Genomic DNA, 13501 nt, shown 5'->3' with positions numbered 1-13501 from the left:
CCGACTAAATTTTTTTCCATGGCTAATTTGCCACGGATTTGAGTCTTTCGGCACCTTACTCGACTAATTTTTTTTCCGTGGCTAATTAGCCACGGATTTGAAGTCTCCCCGCGCACCCGCATTTTTTTTTTAATCCGTGGCTAATTAGCTACGGATTTAGCCACGGAAATGAAGTCTCCCCGCACACCCGACTAATTTTTTTTTCGTGGCTAATTTGCCACGGATTTAGTCACGAATTTGAGTCTTTCGGAAAGTATACTTTTTTCCCTTGCAATACTCACTTCCTTTACTTTTAAAATACTTAGATTCTATTTGTGTGAATTAGTCATCTATCTCAACTAAATAAAACTATTCATTTATTTTCTAGACCTTCCGGCGTGACAAAGGACAATGGATGTAGCAAATGTGCTTCACTGAGCTATTATACTCCCTGCATATATGATTTGAGGCATCCGTGGTTAACGAAGGCAACTCGTCTAGGAATATCGAGCAACAAGAAAACAAGCAATTGAAGCGGCCATCAACAAGGCAGAAAGAACCCTTAACAGTTAGCACTCTCCAACTTGCAACAGCTTATACAGGCCCTATAGAACCTTGGAGAAATATTAACTTTTTCTTGTACCGAAGATATATGAACTTGATGAACTGGAAATGATACATGCTTGAGATCGAGACATGAAAATTTGCTTCATTGTATGTCTCAGTAGAGTTGATGAGGTAGATGTTCGTATGCTTTTGTTAAAGTTGACTGCTTTTCATTCTGCTTTGTTGTTATCCACTCCTTTCCAAGGAGGGAAGTCAAAAAAATCAGCATTTACACGTTGAGGGGGAGCTAGAAAAATTAGCTGTTATGTTCTGTACATGAAATTGCTTTAAGCGTATCTGAGATGTAATGAAACAAAGCAATTTTCCACAAATACCTTCACTTTTATCCACTGACAGATCCACTGATGTTGCTACACGATGCCTACATTACAGAGGTCTCTGTGTGCATTTTAAGCTCCTGAAAAGTTCTTGCACGCATTGGCATTTATACTGGTTAAATAGAGACAGCGAGCACCCGCACATTACGTTCCTTCCCTAGCTATTACAAGAAGCACAAGTTGACTGTTAGGAAGCAGACTAAAACTCTCTTCTAATCAAGTTTGTATGAGATGAGATATCATAATAGTTGTGTGCAAGCTACGATCGAATTTGTAGGATGTGATTTTTTTTCTATAAATGTTAATATGTATCTTTTACATTGCTCTCAACGCGAAAATATAAAAGTTACGATCATTGTTTCTTTTTTTCAATTTTTAAAATTTAAAATTTAAAAAACTTAATTTGGTTACACCAAAGAGCTTTGCAAATATATGTTTACTAAACAGTCCAGCATTTCCCCAAAGCCCTTTTCAGTTATAGTTTACTAAACAGTCTAACATTTTCCCAAAGTCTTTTAGGCTAAAGACCTTTGCATTTGGCCAAAGGCTTTTCCCAAATGCTAAACCAAACGGGGCCTAAATAGTGTCTGACTCCCCTTTCTATTCTATTCATAACAAAGTTGAAGCTGAGATTGATCTTCTCTGTTCTCTAGAAGGTGCGGGATGGGGCCCTCACGACGGCAGTGGTCGGGATGGGCTAGTGAAGCAGCTTCCTCGTGGCTTGCCAGAACGTGGCGGATCGAGGTAGGAGTTTGCTTGGCTGTCGCGAGGTTGAAGAAGACGAAGAAAAGAAATTTGAGAGACACAAAGACTGTTTCGACTCACTATTTATTTTTTTTACGAAATTTTATTCCAGTAAATATCTGACTGGGCATGTTGTAACATTCTGAATTTCGACCCATTTCCGGGATCCGACGAAGTGGATATTATTTCTCATTTGATTTTAGTACGTCTCGCCTGGAGCTGGCCCCTCGCGGGATACTGACCAATGGGAAAGGCTAACTAGGAAAACGGTACGTGGACCGGGGACCCGATCGCGAATCGGGCGCCGATTCCGAGAAACGGCAGGGAAGTATTTTGGGCCAGTGTGGACCGATTCTAGGAAGGTGACGGATCTGGTTTGGCCAACGACGTACGATCGGATCGCGGGTGATTCCGCTCGACCGAGAGTGCGCGTGGCAAATAAATCCCGAACCTGAACCGAACGATCGTGACCCCTGGAATAATCAATAATTCCTTGCGCTATCCCGGTAATCGAGACCGTCACGACTCGAGTGACCCTAGGTCGATACGCGTAACCCCTAAACAGCCACCCGTCAGTAAGAGGCTTTAAAATTCTGAATTGAGCAATTTTGATCGCCAAATTGGACCCGAACTTCGATGTCGAAATTCTACGGGTGTTTGCGACTATTTTGCAAGGCCAACGTCGTTTTGGTGTGGCCACATACATTTGGGGCTAGTCCAGCCGAAAATTGGAATTTCGGCCGAAATTGGAAAAATTACGATTTTACCCCTTTGGACTTCGACGTCGATTTTCGAGGCCGTATGAGATTATTTTTCGAGGCCGATGCCGTTTTAGGGTGGCCACGCATATCTAGAGTAGTTACGGTCGAAAACTGGAATTTCGGCCCAGAAGTGAAAAAAATTACTATTTTGCCCCTCCAAACTTTGCAGTCAATTTTCGAGGGCTTAAAAGGTTATTTTTGCGAATCCGACGTCATATTATGTTGGCTACACACATTTGGGGTCGGTACGGTCGAAAAATGGAATTTCGACTCGGGACCGGAAAATTACCGTTTTGCCCTTATGGCCTATTTTTGGGGTTCCGAATTTTGGACAATTTTGGAAATTTATTGTGGATAATTATGAGTCAAAAATTCAGAATTTTTGAATGACCAAAAGGGTCCTCAATTATTGGATGAGAGTGATTAATGGCCATTGGATCAAAGGGCAAAATGGTCCAACGCACCGGATTGCGACACGTGGCGCCACTTTTTGACCCATAAGACCCCTTTGACTCTCTCTCTCTCCTCCCATTTCTTCCCCCATCAGCCGATCATCTCCCCTCCCACGCCACTTCTTCTCTTTCATTTTCCTCTTGGTTTGGCCATGAGAGGCCCTCGCCGGAGGAGCGTCACCGCCGCCGCCGATTTCATCGCTCGTCGGTGATTGGCCGCTCGTTTCCCATCGGCTAGCCTAGTGTGGAGCTCAGTTAGTGTGAGTGGAAATCCTAACCCTTAATTAGGATTATGTGCACTTTGGACAAGTTTTAGGGGTAATTAGTGGGGGCTGATTTGGGCTGATGTTGTGGTGATTTTAAGGGCCTAAGGTGATGATTTAGGGATGGTTTTAAGGCTATGGAGACTTGATTTAGAGGTTGTATGAGTTGGATTTGCTTAATGGTGCAAGTTTAATGATTCTCGAATTACTGATTTTACTGTACCTCTGCGCTTTGTTATTTTTTTGTGATCATTGTGGGCCGAATTTGAAGAAGTGTTATTCATGAAAGTTGTTCCCAACATCTTTAAGTATAACATACTTTAATTTAGGAATTTTTGGAAATCATTTGAGGCCATTCGGAAGTCCATCTTTGGACCGAAATGGGTCTGCCCGATTTACTGTTCACCCTACCTTCGGATCTGTTCGAATGTTTATAAATTTTTCCAGGCCTATTTTCAAAATACTTCCTTCACAAAAATTGTTGGGTACATTTGTGGCTATAACATATAACAATTTCAAGGCTTTCCAAAATGATTTGGGTACTGAATGAGTTGTATTTTGATGGCCTGAGGGGCTGTCCGAGCGAATCGGATTTTGTCCGACTTGGAGTATCAAAACGAGGTGTTTAAGGTTAGAACTGGGTTTCTAGTTCTTCACGGAAAATGTTCATCGAGATGTTTTGTACAACATATCCAAATTTCATAATTCTTGGAATTGATTTACCATTTATTTCAAATGGATTTCTGTCACTATGCAACAGCCCAGTTTGGACCCGATTTTGTATATTCCCGGTTTTCTCTCTCTCGAACCGAGTAGTGGCTGTCCATTCAGGTTTAATTGGGCATTGTACGGCTAATGTGTGGTTTGTTCGTGAATTACCATGTGTGAATGGTGGGGCCATGTAGTGGCTGATTTGGGTATAAATTGTGCTTGATTGTGTTAAATTTTGTGGTGCCTCGTTTGAGCGACTCGGTGGTTGAATGGTACTTTGTCATGCTTAATTGTTTAATGCCATGCCGCCTGATTGCGTGTTCGAGCAATGCGGTGTGTGATTGGCCAACCATTGGCATGAATGTTTATTGCCCAAATGCGTGAATTATGTATTGGGCCACATAGTACTAGCTGGCCAAGTGCACATGTTATGCGAATAAGTATGGGCAATTGATTGGCTATTTGAGCACGTTGATTTGGCATGTTTGTTGAAATGCCGTGCTGAAATTGAATGCTCATGTTGCATTGTACGACATTACATGGCCACGCATTGTGTATGCCGAGAATGGGGCATGAGATGAGATTGTGTGAGAATGCGTACCTGACATGAGCATGTGATAATTGCCCTGATGCGTGTTACGCGGGGTTCAGATAATAACTGGCCGTGTGTATGTGTGATCACAATTTGCCCTGATGCGTGTTACGCGGGGTGTGCCGTCCTGATGCGTTTTACGCGGGACGATGCCCGGTACGTCCGGAAGACGACCAACCTGATGCGTTTTACGCGGGCTCTGGTTCGTAAGGAGATCGGTGTTGCGCCTGATGCGTTTTGACGCGGGCTAGAGACACTGGGCCGGAAATGCGTTTTACGCGGGCCACGGAGTGTTGTGAATTGAGGAATTAGACCTGATGCGTTTTACGCGGGTCGTAATAAATTGAAATTTAGCATTGAGCCAGTGTGCAGTGTGAGCTAGAATAAAGCATGGCATGATGATGACAATGCATGCACAAGAATGCATGGGCCAGTGTGCGAGTGAGTGAGACTCGGTGAATGGCATGCGAGATGAATACTTTGAGCATGAGCATGCGTATGGCGTATGTGTGGCCAAGTGTGTACACGCATGTGTTGTGATTATCATGTTGTTATTGCCTAACCTGCAGGGTCAGCAAGGTAAGCGATCCGGGCTCAAGGGCCTAGGTTATTTGATTGACATCATTGTCGGTTGTGTGTTGATTTGCTTGTCGGGAGGTGTATGTTAGCCTAGTTTCGGTTTAGGAGGCCTACTCACTGAGATTCGTCTCATAGTTGTTTAAACCCCGTTTTTCAGACCCCTGTTAGAGGATACCTGGTGTACCCGATCAATATAAGGATCCGGAGCCCAGAGAGCAGGATCCCGAACAGGTTGGCGAGGTCGAGCAGATGGATTCGGAAGATGAGATAATCGAAGCTGAGTCCGAGTCATCAGGATCTGATCCCGATTAAGTTTCCTAGGATCAGTCTTAGCCTCCCTTAGGTCGGGCCAGTAACCCTTTGATTGTAGCCCCACCTTAGACTGCCCCCTTGGCCACTTAATCATTTTGTTAGTAGTGGCCGTCGACCTGCTTTTGTTTGGAGATTTGTATTGGTGTATCGTGGACATTGTATATGTTTTGAAGTTCAATGCAAGTCTTGATTATTAGGCTTTTAATTGTTCGTCGTTCCTGCTACCCTTGGTTATGTATTGTTTTGTACGGGTGTTTTAATTATTGCTTCCGCATGTGCCTTATGCTCTGTTTTGGGAGATGGGTCGGCGACGCGTCCTGGGACGTCGCATCAAGATAGACGGTACGTGGGATGATCGCGCTTCGAGGGGTTCGGGGCGTGACACATGTCGGTGAGCTACATCATCGGAGAAATTAATAAAATATGGTCACGTCAAATTTCTGGCAACTCAAATCGGAGTTAGCACTCAAGTGATCGTTTACTTAAAAAGTGGCACTTAAGTGACTTGAAAAAAACTTTTGGCACCAATATAAGCGTTGTATACAACTTTTGACACTTTTAGTGTCCTTCTCCTCGACCACAAGTGAAAAGAATACCAAGATGAGGAGTATCTACTAAATAGCGTAGTATACGCTTGACGGATTGCCAATTCGTTGTTTTAGGAGCATGGATAAATTGCATACAGTATTGACAGAATATGCAATGTCAGGTCTGGTGAGGGTCAAATACTGAAGGGTCAGGTAAAGGCTCTCCGTGTCTTGAAGAGATTGGTTTATCAGTTGTGCATGGAGTAGAAACCTCACGAGCATTTGCCATTCTTTATCGATCCAAGATTTCATAAGTGAACTTTACCTAATGTAGGAGGAGTCCTTCAGAAGTTGAATGGACTTCAACACCAAGTAAGTAGTGAAGGGGACCTGACCTAACATTGCATATTCTGTCACTATTGCATGTCAATTTCTCCATGCTCCTACAACAGCTCATTGGCAATTGACCAAGCGTATATTATGCTATTTTACAGATACTCCTCGTCTTGGCATTCTTTTTACTCGTGGCCCTTCCACAGCTCTTCATGCCATCTCCGATGCCAAATGGGCTGGTGATAATGATGATCGACGCTCAATTGGAGGTAGTTGTGTCTTTCTTGATCGCAATCTTATTTCTTGGAGTTCTCGCAAGCAACGAACCGTGGCACACTCCGATTCAAAAGCTGAATATAAGTGCTTAGCTAACACAACTGCAAAATTTATGTGGATTGAATAACTTTTGAAAGATCTTCATGCTCTTCCACAACACCCACCAACTCTTTGGTGTGATAATTTATCAACTTTGTAACTGATTGCGAATCTCGTATTTCCTGCTCGAACAAAGCATGTGTAAATTGATTATCATTTTATTTGTGAATGCCTAGCCCGCTGACAAATCGATATCCATTTCATTTCATATGTGAATCAGCCTGCTGACAGATCGATATTTCATCTATGGATCAACCCACTAATGTCTTTACTAAAGGTCTCTCTTCCATATGCTTTAGACTTCTAAGGTCCAAGTTGACCGTTCGTCCTAACGCATTAGCTTGCGTGGGATGTTGAACAAGTCAAAGTCCACATCAACAAGCTCCTCCAACAGCCCATAACTTTCCTTCCTCAATTTCATCATAATTATGATCTTCTAGCTACTACTCACCAAAGACCAAGCTTGTTGAGCTAACAATGCAACCTAAAGGGGGGTGAGTAGGTTAAAAGAGAACTATGAAGAACTTTTGTGGAATATAACGAGTTAAAACTTCACCATCAACATAAACAGTTTAATGTAATCATGAGTTCTGCTGATGAATAAATAATGTAATCAGGAGTGGTTCTGATAAACAAATAATGAAATCAAGAGTGTTAATAATAAAAAGATAAAAGATTGCATACTGAGATTTAACATGGTTCGGCTTTATCTCCAAGCCTAAATCCACTTTCAAGACCAATAGCCATTACCAGGTTGGAATCTACTAATAATCAACGGCAAAAGGACACTATAAGTGCCATAACTTGTGTACGGAGATCACTTTGGTGCCAAAACTTTTTTTCAGATCACTTTGGTGCCAAGTCGGAGGAAAAACGATCACTTAAGTGTCATAAGTTTTTTTTGGATCACTTCAGTGCTAAAATTTTTGAAAAACGATCACTTAAGTGCTAAAAATTTTTAAAAACGATAATTTAAGTGCTAAAATTTTTGAAAAACGATCACTTAAGTGCCAATCTCCGGCGAGCCACGTCAGCTTCAGAAATTAATAAAAAAAATGCCACGTCGGATTTCCGGCGAAAAATTGTGTACGGCACCGGAGTTGGCACTTAAGTGATCGTTTTTCAAAAATTTTAGCACTAAAGTGATCCAAAAAAAACTTATGGCACCAAAGTGAGCGCCGTACACAAGTTATGGCACTTGTAGTGTTCTTTTGCCAATAATCAACATTGCAAGTTACAACTGACAAGTGTTGTTCCTTTCATATGATAGGTCACACTATTAGGTCCTATTACACTTGCACTCTTGATTCTACTATGATTACAACTCAGTAGCACCAACACAGAGACATTATCAGCAACACAACATCTATTAACAAAAGCAAAGCAAAGAAGAAGACTCGAGAACTCTAGACTGATTTGTTCATTTCCAACCCCAACATCACTACTTCTCTTTGTTTGGATTTATATAGCCTTCTAATTCTTAGATGACCGTTTGCAACTCATCTCTATGAAGTAGCCGCTGGTTGTACTGTTGCCAACATTAGACCGGCTCTCTAACGGCTTTCTCTAACAGTGGCAGTTTTCCAAACCAGTCATACTGCTCTTGTTAGTGTCTGCACCTGCCAAAATTGCCATAACTGCAATGATGCATCTTCAGTACTCCTAATGTGAACTCCAAGCCTTTGTAACGGCTAGTTTCATTTTGATCAACGTTCCCATCAAATGAATAGCACCTTCCAAAACTTGATATCAGCACGATATCTTACCCATAATCAGGAGTGTTGATTATCATAAGCCTATTGATACTACATTGTGTGGAATGATATGTAATCAATCTTCCAATGATCCTTTTGGCTCCATTAGCTTTCAAAGGCTTTCAAAGACTTCCAAGGACATCAGCATCATCACTGATTCCTTGTCTTCATTGATTGCCAAGTCAACATCCAAAGACCTCCAACGACATAAGCATCATTGCTGATTCTCTATCTTCACTAAACTCATTGGATCATAGACATTGTCATTGTTTTACCACCTCATCTAAAGAGAACTACTCCAATTAGCAATCTGCTGTACCAATAATGATCCGCTCTTCTATCTTATGGTCTTTCCAAGCATATTGGTAATCATGATTGGACTAAGCTTTTCACCTTCACAAGTGCGGTCCTTCCAAGCTTCAACAAACATTATCGTTCTAGGCTTGTTCACCATCACCAAGGTCCATCCAATTGTTCACCTTATCTCGGTCCTTCCAAGCCATCATGAACATCTCTGTTTTTCTCAGCTTGTTCACCATCGATCAAGGTCCTTCCAGCTTGTTCATCTTTGTAGAGATCCTTCTAGCTTGTAGACATCTCAAACACCCAATAACTTGTTCACCTCGATATTGGCAATGATCCTTCCATATTTGCAGAGCATTCCCGATTGCGACGGAACATATCAGGATCACACCTATTACTAATTATGACACCATCTGCATTGTGGTTTGTGTATATATTACATGGTAATACTCAACTAATACACAAATTAGTAGTCTTTGATTGTCTTTGTCATCGTCAAAACCACATAGGGGATTTTCCCAACAAAGCTTACTCATTCGAGCTCATGTATTTTGAGAATCTCATGCAAACAGAGCACATGGAAATTATTTATCATTTTATTCGTAACGCCTAGCCCGCGGATAGATCACTATCCATTTCATTTCATTTGTGGATCAGCCTGCTGATATCTTCACTAAAAGGTCTCTCTTCCACACGCTTTAGAATTCTGAGATCCAAGCTGATCGTTCGTCCCAACCCGTTGGCTTGTGGGGATGTTGAACGTGTGAAAGTCCACATCGGCATGCTCCTCCAACAACCCCTAACTTTTCTTTCTCAACTTCAGCACAAGATATGATCTTCTAGCAACTACTCACCGAAGACCAAGCTGACTCATTCAAACTCGTGTAAACAGATTCTATTGAGTCAAAATTTAGTGTATAAATAAAAAGAAGCTCACTTTGTAAAATAGATAGAAAACTATCAATACCAAAAGGACTCTCCACTTTCCCTTTTCTCTTCCATTTCTCCGCATCCATTTATTTCTTTTGTTTCTCTCTCTGATTCGATCCTCTATCAAAATTTGCTAATCGACTACCAAGATATCAATATACAAATTTGTTGTCGATTTCGAAACTACTAATCGACTACCTAACAACTAGAGGTTGTTATGATTGATTGCATTGCTGTTGGTTGATCTTCCAAGATGTCTATTGGGCTACCTAGGCTGGAGAACGAATTAGAGTCTAAATTATTTTACTTTCATATGGTCAAATGTATTCAGTCCTAGTTTTATGAGTCTCAAGGGTATTGTAGGTTTCAAGATTAAAAGTTCGAGTTTATATGTGTTTTAAATGCATTTTCTAGTTCTTAGGTTTTTATTAAGTTTTCTAGTTTCTGTTTCTTTAATGTTTGGGCAGTTCCCATGTCTTTAATATTTGGCTAATTTCTATGTCTTAGTTCCTCTATAAATGAAGGGGGTTCTCAAATGTAAGACAACTTGAATATTAATAATAAAAGAGAATTCCTCAAGTGAGTGAATATCTATCCGGTTCTTTATACTTTGTTGGATTCTTCCTTGGTGGTGAATTATGAAACCCTTTATCCTTGGCCGGTGGTTTTTCTTTAAGCCTTAATGGTAAGCTTTTCCTATCCCGAAATCCGTTTTCCTTAGTGGGTGGCTTGTCTTTTAAATTTTGGTGGTGAACTTCGTTTATCCCGATCTCTAGCCGTGGCTGACGACGTGTCATTTATGCCTTGGTGGTGATTGTAACATATCCCTTATCACTCAAAACACATTCCCTGCCTCGCACATCTCTCTCTCTCTCTCTCTCTCTCTCTCTCTCTCTCTCTCTCTCTCTCTCTCTCTCTCTCTCTCTCTCTCTCTCTATATATATATATATATACAAAAATTGCTTCTCTAATTTATGTGAACCAAACCAAAAGGAGAATCTCTTCCTCTTATTAAAATGAAAGGTAACTATAGATTCTTTCCCAATAGAATCATAATTTCACAAGATCAATGTGACTAGCGCATAATTTCCCAAATTTTACATCTATACAACATTTACATTCGAACCCCACTATCCTGCAACAAACTGGGGAATATCTTTCTTCCTACTTAACCATGTGTGAGCTTACCTATTAAATTCTTTTCACTGTTCTCTAGCACTATTTTGTCCATTATGTATGTTTCAGCCCTCGGAATGTAGAAGGCAAAAGGATATGATCGGTTCCCGAAATTTTGTCCAATGTGCAATATTGTCCCTAAATTTTTAATTTGTTCAATTTGGTCATTTAACTTTGGTTCAATGTTCAATGTCCAATGTCATCATTGAACCTTTGATTTGTTCAATGTGGTCCTTGAAATTTGGTCCAATGTTCAATGTCGTCATTGGACTTTTAAACAATTTGCACATTGGGTCAAAGTTCATAGACCACATTGCACAAATTAAAAATGCATGGACCACATTGTACATTGTACCAAAATTTAGAGATTATGTGTGTTATTATCCAAATGTAGAAACATCCAAAATTCAACAAACGTGCGACTGTCTTGCTTCTTGCCTGATGTAAGTTGCTTCTGAAAAGGGTGATAACAATAAATGTTGATCGCTAACTTAATGGTGTCTAGTTCTAAAAGTGTATTAACTAGAGAGAGATACGAGAATTTGCGCCCAGTGTGTGCATGAGCTACTGCATTTATATAAACTGAGCATCATTTAATTAAAAGTGATCAAGGTCATTTAGTTAGGAGCAAGAATTCACATATCATACATCTTCCTTTCTACATTCATACAAAGACAACTACCAAAAACGAATGGAACACCTCATGTTACTCTAGTGGCATTCATCCTTTGCATTCTCATTGCCCTCAAGCCCTTCGGAACATGTCGCTTTAGCATCAGGTTCATTACAATACATAGACTCAACCCATCGTTAAGAGCCTTGCCCTCACAAAAGAGTTATTTTTCTTTATTTCCTTTTGATGGCCCAAAAAATGTTACTTTTTGGGTTGGCTTAAATGTGTATGTAATTAGCTTGGCTTCACATCAAACTCATTTACATCCAGATGCTTTATGTCCATATTTTCCATGCAAATGAACTATATATTTGATATGTCTGATAAAACCAAATTGTGGTCATAGTCAGTTCGATTCTTTTCCCTACTGGGAGAAAAAAATTTAATTAATATTTAACACATATCTCGATGGATATACAGCCGGTTGTTGTATTTTGTTATGTAAAAATGTTAGAATGAATCGCACTCAATTATAAAAATTTGGCTTTTTGAATTTAAATTGATGGTGATTAATGGAATAACAGGTGCCCCAGATGGGCAAAGACCCTTGAATATTCCCTGATGGGGAATAAATATATGTCTTGTCTTCCTCTAGATAATTTGATATAAATTTCTAGTGTCAACAACTTTTTGCGGATCGTGACCCACAATAGCTTGTAACAATTATTGTAATTGCGTCATATTATATTCCAAATTGTCGATAGTCTTTGTTAGGATAAGGACCAAAAGAGTTAAAAACATACCACTTCTATTTTATCATTCCCTTCCATAACATGAAAAGGCCATATGCAATAGCATTATTGAAGCCACATGGCTAAAGAACAAATGTCGAGAATGGAATTTTGCACCTCTCTTGGGGCCCTCACATGTCATATGGATCAATCATATCCATTTATATAAAAATGGGGACTCATGATATTTTGACATTTGAAACAATCTCTGACGTTATTCTATCCGGTCTTCTTATGGTCCAAATTTTTTTTTATCTCATAAAAAATCATCAACTTTCACCCTTTTCTCAAATCTGATCTGGCCTACCGTTGAATCTCTCTCTAAAGTCACCATTGTTTGAGAAAAAAGGTTATGATCGTGAGCTTGGCGAATCTCGTCCATGGCATCTGTCAACTGGTGGTGGTCTACAACTTCAGATTATGACAAAATGACGAAGTCTGACTAGAGAAATTTAATCTGGAGATCTTTTTGACTTGCCGGTGAAGTGAAGGAGACGAACAGTTTCGCCATTATTCTTTAAGCTATGACTCAAAGAAGAAGACAATGAATAGTGCTTTAAATCCACTCTGTCAGCCACGTGGATTTATTGCTGAGGTAGAATAGTCAAGTTGGATTATTAATGATTTTAAGTCAAGGGGGGCCAAATTTGGGATTTAAATGAAAGTTGGTGATTTTTTATGAGACAAAAAAAAGTTGGGGCCAGAATTGTTCATTGACCTAAAATTATTACTTTTTTACGAGATAAAAAAAGTTGGGGCCAGAATTGTCACTCGACCTAAAGTTTATGCTTTTTTTTGGAATTAGGCCCATTTTTTAACTCATTTTATTGAACTGAGTCTATATGCATTAGGTAAATTTTTAAAATGGGTTACATATGGGTTGTGTTATAAAACCCAGGCAACCCACCTCAGTCACAGACTTCTTGAGAAAATGGAACAGAGGATGCTTCACCGTCCACCCTTACAGAGAGCATCACTCTCTCCAAGTCACTCTCTCACACGCAGCGAGTGAAGCGACGACGCCAAAATCGGTGCAAAAAGCTTCCCATCCTACTTCGGAGGGAGAGAGCATGGCTGCAAGCGCATGGAGGTCAACGGCCCAGGAATGGTGGTGGCGAATGGACATCCGAGGCCGCGGTGCATGAGCAGCTACATCAACGAGGGCAGCACCAAGAGCCACCACTACTACCTGGCCCGGAAGACTCTCCTTGAGATGCTCCGGGACAGGGGCTACACGATTGCTTCCTCCGAGATTGACCCCTCTCCCACCGAGTTCCGCACCGCCCATGACCAGAGCCCCAATATCGACCGCCTCCACAACTTTAAAGCCCTCCACTCTGACCCTTCCAAGCGATTCCATCA

The sequence above is a fragment of the Syzygium oleosum genome, unplaced genomic scaffold (assembly GCF_021117445.2).
Source record: "Syzygium oleosum isolate NSW1041296 unplaced genomic scaffold, Sole_v2.1 Sole_v2.04, whole genome shotgun sequence".
Classification (NCBI taxonomy): domain Eukaryota; kingdom Viridiplantae; phylum Streptophyta; class Magnoliopsida; order Myrtales; family Myrtaceae; genus Syzygium; species Syzygium oleosum.
The sequence above is the reverse complement of the archived record's forward strand: the minus strand, read 5'-3'. Positions refer to the sequence as shown.